The sequence below is a fragment of the Strigops habroptila genome, chromosome 9 (assembly GCF_004027225.2).
Source record: "Strigops habroptila isolate Jane chromosome 9, bStrHab1.2.pri, whole genome shotgun sequence".
NCBI lineage: Eukaryota > Metazoa > Chordata > Aves > Psittaciformes > Psittacidae > Strigops > Strigops habroptila.
This window is the reverse complement of record NC_044285.2, coordinates 23,829,917-23,840,001: the sequence shown is the minus strand read 5'-3', so window position 1 is coordinate 23,840,001 and position 10,085 is coordinate 23,829,917. Positions and strand designations below refer to the sequence as shown.

Sequence of the window (10,085 nt, the reverse complement as noted above, 5' to 3'; positions counted from 1 at the left end):
ATGTAAGCATATATTGATGATCTGGGTGAGCAGGGAAGCATGGCTTTAGTTGTGAAGTGTATTATAAGGGACCTCAGGAAAGGAAGAGCTGATAAATGGTAGGGGTTCCATGTCTTATCAAAGCATATGAGACTACTGATTTCCACTTGGGCAAGACCCTGCACAGGGGTTGTCTTCCTCCATTTTCCTCTTGATGTCCCTCTTCTTGTCACTTCATCACTGGAAGGAGTGTGCTGAGGTGCAAGAACATGCTCCATCTACTCACGGTGCAAGCAGCTGATAGCAAAGAAATGAGATGCTCAGAGAGGTGCTTTAAAATACACTGTGATTCTGATGAACATTACATCTCTTTCAGAGGACAGCGTGCTTCCATAGAGACACCACATCTCTGCCCTGTGAATAGACAGCAGAGTATCAATGCTTCTTTAAGAAAAGAAAGGTTTTAATTGTGAGAGAAGCAAATATGAATCCCCTTCTTTCATTTTACAGAAAGAGGCTGACTAGGAAACTAATTAAGTGGTTGGTTAACTTTATGCACATAAGTAGCTTCGTTTAATTCTAAGTCAAGTTACCACAGCTTCCTATTGAAAGCATCGGCAGAAAGGCGGGCAAGTAAATCTCCATAAAAATGCTGTTAATCTTGAGAAGACCTTGAATGGCTCCTGCATTCCCTAAGGGAGCCTTTCATGCTCTTTTCTTTTCACAGCCTCATTCCTATGAGGAGCACTTCTGCTTGTGCGCCAATAGAAGTACAACAATTCAGGAAGAACCATGAACCTTCCTTGAAGTAATAATGTGTAAGTCCCATTGAATAGAAATGGAAACAGAAGGAGGATGCGTATTATGAACTATAGTACCGTTACATGGTGTTTTTCATGATTACATGTCTCTGATGTGACTTTTTGCACAGGAAGACACAAATTTATGTGTATTCATCATGAAGGGAAAAGAAGATTTTCGTGTATTTAGGCTTGGGTTCACATCAGAGACAACACGTAAACACAGACAGTATTTTGGGTATGAGCTTGCATCAGTGCTTGAGTCCAAAGTCCCCTTGTATCACACTGTTTGCACTCAGACCCATGCTTGAGCACAGCTTTTGGTGAACTTTGGGCTGCCTGCTACTTGGATTTAATCCAGGCTTTGTGGCTTTAAAGAACCTCCAGCTATTGGTTTGATGACAGTGCAGAGGTGGGCTTCATGTACAGCACATGAAATGCCATCTACCCATAGCTTCTTTAGTCCTGTGAGGTGCCATGATGTGGGGTGGTTAAGGTTGGAGAAGAGGGTCATCCTGTAGCTTTAGGTATGTCTGTACCGTTACTTGCATACCCTTCCCTGTTCCCAAACACTCCCTATACCTGTGTGTGTTTAATTCGTCATATTTCTTTGAGTATCCTTCCTATTTCTGATGTGACTGCATCTGCAGCTGTTTGTGGACTAGACTGAAGGAGTCAGCCAGCCTTCTCCTCCCTGTCCCATCCCTGTCCTGGTTTTATTACAGTCAACTGACATGAGGTGCAGCTGCTGAGCAACCAGGGAGTTGTTTATCCCCCGAGAAAGCCCTTTACTGTCAGGCTGGTTTTGTTCTAGCAGGAGGCTTATGCTCACATACTAAACTCAAGAAGCTGCAGGATCCAGGGCTGTCAGGTGTCAAACAATACTTTATCCAGGAGCCAAGTTTAGGATATAAAAGTTCAGCCATGAGTTTGGCTGAGTTTTTTTCGGATAATCCAACAGGCAAGAACAGAACTGTACAGGGTGGTGGCCAGAGAAAGAGGATCACTGCCACACCATTGCAGGTAGTGCATTATTGATGATGAGCTTAGAAAAACACACTGGGTTGTACCAGTTCGTACCAGACCACTGAGTGTGGACTGCAAGGAGTAGGGTTGGTGGTAGATGTGGTAGCAACCTTCGTTCATAGAATCATAGAATGGGTTGGGTTGGAAGGAACCTTCAAAGCTCATCTAGTCCAGCCCCCTGCAATGAGCAGGGACATCTTCAACTAGATCAGGTTGCTCAGAACCACATCCAGCCTGGCCTTGAATGTCTCCAAGGATGGAGCATCCACCACCTCTCTGGGCAACCTGTGCCAGCATTTTACCACCCTCATTGTAAAACATTTCTTCCTCACATGCAGCTGTACTGGGAGGAACTGGTGTCCCCCAGATAATGCTGGCAATCGAGACAGTGATCACTTGTACTTTTTAAAAGCTGAAGTGGCACATTTTGCAAGGGTGTTTCCAGTCCAGGGCCTTGGCTGTATTCCAGGGTGAGTTACTACATTGCACCATCCTAGAACTCAGATCCATTTGGAGTAGATGGTTCTCCTGTCGCTCCCTCTCCTGAGCTGTTACATGCACTGTTAAGCATCTGGCATATTCCACCCCAGAGGTGAGACCTTCCTAAATTGTAGGGCTTGTGCAGCCTTAAGCATACTCTCTCCCCAGTATTTTCTAGCACAGAAATCTCAACAAAAACTCCTTCAGCACATCCTAATTGTTCTGGGGATATGTGGTGGTAGGGCACTGATATTAATTGCATGTCATTGTTCCTGAATTCAAATACTCCTATTTACTAACCTCCTCCCTCATTACAGTCCCATTATGGTCCCAAACCACTGGAGAGCTTGAAACTCATCTATTTGTCAAATATGTTTTGTGAGTTAATTCCTCTATCACCCTTGTTGGGTCTCTGTATCCACTGGTGACAGCCCAGGAATTGCCATTTTAGTCCATCAATTCATCATCTCACCTGACTGTGCTGTCAAAGATTACATGAATCAATAAACAAATAACTTGAGACATCATGTGCCTGTGCTAGAAATATCGAGTCTGATGTCACTGTTATGTTAATAAATTAAGCAACATGAATGATTTATAATTGTTATAAATAGATGCTCATTAGGAAATGGGGGGTGCTTTGTTTTCTCCTGTTTGTTTTCAGTTAACAGCTGCTCAGCTGCTGAACAGCCCGGCTGTTTTCAAGCTGACAACTATGTAGGACCCAGAACAATTCATTTTCTTAGATAAACGTAGGCAACAAGTTCTTTCTCCTGGAAATGATGTAAGATTTTTCAATGCTGAAGTGGGATGAAAGGTCAAAATTCATTAAAACTTCAGCAAAGCAGAAATCGACATGAAAAGATTTATTTGGTGCTTAATTTTTATAGGCCTTGATTTATCCAAGTGCCTAAACGTATGTTTAATTTTCCATATCTTTAATTTCAGCCACTTAGGGGATTATTGAGTCGAACATTGATGAGATTTCAGAGAGTCTGGTCTTGGAGTGCCTGGGGAATACGCTTGAAAAACAACATGCTTCCCAAGTCTGCAGTGAGGCTGTGAACCTCTGCTGCTGTCTCCTTCTCTCCACTAAGCAGTGAATGATGGAAAGGACCCATTCTTTGGTGGCCCTATAGAAATTAAACTGTGCTTTAAATGGCACATGCAAGAGTTATTCCAGGCTGCTTATCTGGAGTGCTTGCAGAAGTGGGGGGCTGCAACATCTGGAAACAGATGTGTTTGTTGTTCAGACCTGGCTAAATCTAATGCTGTCCACTGTTACTTCTGGATAAAGACAGGAATCAACCTTTTATGCTATCGTGTTTAATGTTTTCCTGTCTGGAACCCCTGTAGGCCCTTTTCTGTTCCCTTTCTCTGCCCTGCAAATAGCAGCTGTGAAATGGAACAACCAACTTGTTTGAAGATTTTTAGATGCTTTCAAATGGTCTCTGTCAATGTCAGCTGGGATTTTATTCCCATAATCCCATGGCTGTGCCTGGCAGCTTGTAACTCACAGATCTATGTCTGTAGGAAGGAGTGGATTCCTTCTGTCTTCATCTGCAGCCTCTTACTTTTATGGCTGCTTCATATCATCAGTCTTTATTTCCATCACAAGTTAAAGATGTTTTCACCCAGTGGTTGCTTCCAGATGAATGTGTTTTATTCCTGGCAGGATCTGAGGAAGGGGATTTACAGGGGTTCTGGAGCACTGGTACTCCCAAAACATGCCTTGGGTATGATGGATGGGGCATATTATCTGAATGCTAATAAATACTGAGCCACAAATTGCCTCCATTTTTCTTCATTCCTCTGCTGATTGTGGTCGTTGAGCGACTCTAAATCCATCTCAGACATGTTATAGAACTAATTAGTTCTGATTTCTTTGTTCTTTCTGTTCAGTAGGGCAATATGGATGTGCTAGCTCTGGGTGCTTTTATGTTACAACCTCAGTGCCTTGCCTCCACCGAGAGCATGTAGCACACTTTGGTGTGAGATGGATGGGGTACAAAGCTGGTGTAAATCTCATCTGCACAGGGCTCTTGAGCATCATGTAAATCCATCAGTAGGTCTGGATTTCTTACTAAGCTCTGCAGGACTTTTCTGTAGGGATGATGTCTTTTGAATGTACATTTGATCACATGGTAAAATGTCCTCTGTCAGATAAATACTTGCTAAAGCATCATTTAGATTAGACATTAGGAAGAAGTTCTTCCCTGTGAGGGTGCTGAGGCGCTGGCACAGGGTGCCCAGAGAAGCTGTGGCTGCCCCATCCCTGGCAGTGTTCAAGGCCAGGTTGGACACAGGGGCTTGGAGCAATCACTTGGTCTTATGAAATGTGTAAGGGAAGATATTTCACATTCTTCACAGCTTAGACATCTAAATAGCTCAGGAGAGTTTGATGGTGCTGAACTAATCACTTGATGAGGCCTTGGTCCCTAGCAAAGCAATCCCTGACTCAGATGCAGGCTTGCATGGCCTGTGTTTACTGCCTGTATTTCGGTGTTATTACGGTCATCTGTGTTTATTCGCTCAGAGCAAGCCTGGACTCACTTGATGTTGTGATTTCTGCAGGATCAAGCTCAGCTCTGAGCATCTGGCTTTGGTTTTTTCTTTGCCTTGTTCATCATTTCTAGTGAAGGCTGATAAAAAGCAATTCAGAGGTGCCCAGTGGGTGCAGCGATACAAAATGCCAGCGCTGTCTGCAAGTGGTGATGAGACGACCTCAGCAGTCCTGAGGTTTGATCCTACTCATCCAAATACACAGAACAGACAATCCTGTTAAATAATTGAAGTGGTTTGAAGTTCAGGCCTCTCGCATTTAGTGCTTTTCAACTCTCATGCCACTTATTTCCTTGCTCTTTGCAGAGGAATTGTGCTTTTCTGGCTGTAGCCTTTGCCGTGCTCCGTGCTGCTGGCTCCGGCCTCCCTGCAGCAGCTGGGAATGTCATCACTTGTTTCCATGGAGACCAGGATAAAGCAATAAATAAATGTGCCTGGGAATAGCAAGCTTTCACTGGGGTAGAAGCAGGGTGGGAATCGTGGCCTGATGGTGTAGTTACACCAGGAGGATGGGAGAGACCCCGGTGCCCTCCTCACATCTGCCAGAGCCGTGGTGATGCGCATGGTGCCGGCTTTGGGTGGCCTCACATCCCCAGGTGGGTTGTTCTTCAGCACAGCTGCCTATCAAGAAACCAGTGTGTTGAGTGCATCTTATTGATAGGGCAAGAGGGAATGGCTTTAACCTGCCAGAGGGGAGATTGAGCTGAGCTCTGAGGCAGAAGCTCTTCCCTGTGAGGGTGCTGAGGCGCTGGCACAGGGTGCCCAGAGAAGCTGTGGCTGCCCCATCCCTGGCAGTGTTCAAGGCCAGGTTGGACACAGGGGCTTGGAGCAACCTGCTCTAGTGGAAGGTGTCCCTGCCCATGGCAGGGGTTGGAGCTGGATGAGCTTTAAGGTCCCTTCACCCCAAACCAGGCTGGGATTCTGTGATTCTATGATCTTCCATCCTTGCTGCAGTGCCTTGACACAGTCAGGATGACATTTATTTCAGGGTGTGCGTAGTTTCACTGAGTGATGCTGAAGAGCATGAGCTGGGTGATGTGCATCAGAGCTTTCAAATGGGGAGTGGAAACTTTAAACTGTATTTGATGTGAGCTGTAACCTGTTCGTGCTCCTTTCTGCTTTGTCACATGTATTAATTACTGCAAACATCACGTTGATCTGTAAGCAGGCAGTCTTTTCCAGGCCTTGTTCTTAGTCATTACTTGAATCACTCCCTCTTTATCTTGTTTAATTCTGCTGGGACACCCAGGCAATTTTCCAAAGCCGTGAGCACAGGCTTGTGTAGAAATCATTGCCTGGCGTTGATGCTTCAGCTGAAGTTTCTCTCTTGTGATTTACCAATAAACCAGTGAGACACTTTGCTGCTGGCAGCCTTATCGTGCTGAAAATTGTTTTTCAGGTGGGATGGTAAATTATGGTCTTTCACTTTCTGCAGTCAGAGCTGTTTGATGGAGCTGATTTTGGTGTCTCAGGCAGCCAAACTGGAAGTCTCTTATGCTTTCCTCCCTCGTGTTAAAAACCCAGGCATTTTGTGTCCTGTGGCTTGCAGAAGTGGTTGCATTTCGTTAGAATTGCTGTATGCAGTGTAGATGTGAAAAGAGAGGTTGGCATAGCAGGAGATACCTGCTTTCTTCTCTTCTTGTTCCAAAGGCAACATGTGAGCTACTGATGGGCTGAGTATTGTGCTATACTTGTGATTTTATATACCCCAGCCTAGTTCTTCTGGGATCTTTGCTGCTAGTGAGATACAAGCCTTATGGGTGATGGCACACTGAGGGGAACCATTCCTTCTGTAAGCCTCTGGCGCTCTGAAGTCTGACCTGTGGTTCTGCATTGTGCATTATGGGTCCTTCTTTTCAGTTGTCTGAATAGGTCTGTGTTAGTGGTTCACTGTGAGTGAATACTTCTGTCTCTCTTCTACCCCCTCTGGTACCTGCCTTTAATGTTTGCTAGCTTTATCTTTAGGATTCCTCTTAACAGCAAGTTCTGAAACAGGCTTCTGATTAACCATCACTTATGAATGCCATTAAAAAATGCCAGAATTGTCCTTGAAAGATCATCTGTCGTTTTTCTGCTCCGATGGGAATGAATATCTAATTATAAAGAAGTTTGGAAAACTAAAGGAACTGTTCTGTCCTTTCTAGAATCCTGTTTGACAGTCCGATTATCCTCAAGAAGAGAGGACCGTCCTGATGCAGTCCCAGAGGAGAAGGATTAACAACCCTGGAAGCAGTGAGAGAAGATTCACGCTGATGTGAGGAAGACAGATGCGTGTGTAGTTCAAGTTCATCTTGGCAAAGTCATGCTGAAAATGCCAATCTGACAACGTTAATGCTGGCAGGAAAACAAATGTATGAGGGGGCTGGGTAAGTGGTGGCTTGTTCCAGCTCAGGGTGAGCTACAGCAGAGAGCCTGCACCCTGAGTAGCCCCCCATGCACCCAGGGTGGCTCTCTCCTGCGAGTACACATCAAGGTGACAAAGGACACCAACCCAGAGATGATCATTCGTCTTGGGCTGTTGCTGCTGGGTGGTGAAAGAGATGTGAGCTGAGATGATTTTGCCTCAAGCAACAAGGTGTATCTGCAGGGAAGACCAAGATGTAGCTGTATCTGAATTTGCTTTGAGTTCACTAGCATGGGTGCTGGTGGTGGGGTGGCTGCAGCAGCACAGAGCTGAGCTGCACAGTTTGCCAATGAAGGGAGGTGGATAGAGCAGGAGGAAGCTGGTGATGGGAAATGCTTTAGTCTCGGCCGTTCACTGAAGCTGGGCTCCTCTGAACATCCATCTGTCAGGAATTCAGTCATAGTTTGATCTTTGTGGTCACAAAACTGGTGTAAACATTTGTCCTTCTCCACTCACATATGTCAGAGCGATGTCTCGCACTTACCTCCACGCAGGGCTCTTGTGGGCGAGTGCCTGGCACCGGCGTGTCACATTCTTACAACATTCGCTGGCTTCTTCAGTGTTGTAATGTTTGGATGTAGCCCCTGTGGAAACTCCTCTGAGGCTTAATGTCTGTCAGAATCCTTGCAGGGTTTCAGGAGGGATTATGTCCTATGGCAAAGTGTCAATGTTTCATCTTACAAAGAGGGAACGGAGGGGAAGGCATACTGCAAGGCTCTGCCTCAAAAGGCAGTATGCAGCATAATAAATAGGATTCATTGTCCAGTTTCTCAGAAGATTCTCTTCATTCATGTACTGATCTTTGCTAATCTCTCATGTGGCTGCTTAACACAAGTTTGTCTGTACTGATTTTCTTCTGCAGATCACTTCAGCTCTTGCACTCTTTGAACTTATCTCGCGTGCTTGACATGCTTTGTTGCCTCTGGATATATTGCAGGACACAGCAAGCTGGTGAGTCTCTGAAGCCAGTTTGTTTGCATTTGAACTTCCCGGGTCTGCTCTTATCATGAGACCGACAGCCAAGAGCAGCTTCTAGCTGAGGTATTTTGTACACTTCTTGCTGATTTCCTCCCTGCTGCCATAATAAAGCATCTGTGAACAGGGATCTGAAGCTGGACTGGCTTGTAGTTGACAGCCAACAAAAACGAGTCCATACAGAAAGAGAATTTGAATTGTCTGCTGTAGGTCAGCTCCATTCTCAAGTATGAACCAAAGCTCATACGGAACAGAGCAGAATGAATTCCTCAGTTTCTGTGGCAAGCTTCGCTGATACATTGAGATGAATTAATTTTTAATTCATCAACAGAGCTGCTAGAAATCACACTGATCTCCACCACTGCCTTATACTTAATATGGGAGGTTTTGACTTTGATTTGGGGTTACTTGTTACTGCAGTAGTGTACAAAACTAGGCAGAAACTAAGAGTTGGTGATCTGGGTTATATGGGAGCTGTGTCAAGACAGAGGGAAGATGCTGCCAGCATGAGGAGAGATCACTGGGGGAAGACAGCCTCTTCCTGCCTGGGGCTGTGTGCACTGAGTGGGTGATAGGATGCCTCCAAATCTCCATCACTCCAAATTGCAGAAAACTCGGGAGTCAGTATTTCCATCCAGTTCTGCTGCCTCAGTGCCAGGGTGGTAAGTTAAAGAGAATAAAAATGGTTAAGGAAGTTGAAGGATTGACTTGGAGAGTTACAATTGCTCAGGAGGTTAAAATTGTTCATCATGCATCATGTGCCTTGAGGGCAAGCTGGGAGGATATGGCAAGGAAATTGGAAAGATATGAAGACAAGGATATGAAGACAGGTTGGTGGTGGGAGCTGTGGAGGAGCCTCAAGGGTCAGTGGATAAAGTAAACAGCAGGAAAGTCATGTAATACTCTTCCCTCCATCAGCTGGCTTGTCTTAGATGGCCAAGTACAGAACTGGTGAAGGACCATGTTTACAGCAAGCCTCTGTGGGATTGACGTGTCGTCTGAGGTGTCTTAAATGGGGACAGCAAGATGCTAGGAGAGATTCTGCAGCAGGCTCAGCAGCAGTAGGTGGTATGTTTTGCAGCAGGCAGATAAAAGATCTTCCCAGTTAGTAGACAGAGTAGTCACAGGTGGTCACAGGTGTGTCAAAATAGTAAATATTTCATTATTTCATACTTAGATGGGGTTCAAAACTGTAGTTCCCAAAACCAATCCAGAAGAATATTATCCTGTAACTCGAATGCCAGCACTGCGGAGCCAGCTGACTTCTACCCCAGGGTCTGGTGCATCAGTGTGTTTTGTAGCGTGTGTACCAATGCATCAGGGGCATTGCTGATAATAATTCATCATCTGTGAGTCGCAGAACAGGAGACTGAAGTCATGCTTAGGTGGAAGCGATCAAGGCGAGTCTTTCAGTGGTTCAGTAGTTCCCGAGATGCTTTGCACACTCCAAGAATGATCTCTCCAAGGTCCCTGCTTTAAAAGTCAGTATCTTGGGATTAACATTCTCAATGAGCAGCTGGACTCACATCTGGACAGTATGTTCACCCCAGGGTTTCATTTGCAGCCTCACCATGCCAAGCAGTTAAGTGTTCTCTGGCAGGCTGCAGATGTGTGTGTCTGTATAAACAGCAGATAGGTGATGCTATCCACGTTTCCACCTGAAAACCTAAGCCTGTCTTGGAGCTGCAGGATTTTCTTTGTTCCCAGTTCTTCAAATGACCACATTCATCCTGTTCAAGGCAATCTCACTACAAACTAGTTTTTGGGAGAGAAGATGACATGCCGATTTCAGGACAAATGTCCTTAAAAGTGTATTCACACCATAGAAAAGTAGATGAGTATGTAAAGTTTTCAGTAGA

The 10,085-nt window shown here is 45.1% G+C and overlaps 1 long non-coding RNA gene across 1 annotated transcript; it reads left to right on the top strand.

The window, feature by feature from the left end:
* Positions 1-5,347: 5,347 nt before the first annotated feature.
* Positions 5,348-8,196, top strand: LOC115612508. The gene is made up of 3 exons (XR_003993045.1): positions 5,348-5,443; positions 6,992-7,213; positions 8,114-8,196. It is a non-coding gene; the product is annotated as an uncharacterized LOC115612508 (long non-coding RNA).
* Positions 8,197-10,085: the final 1,889 nt, after the last annotated feature.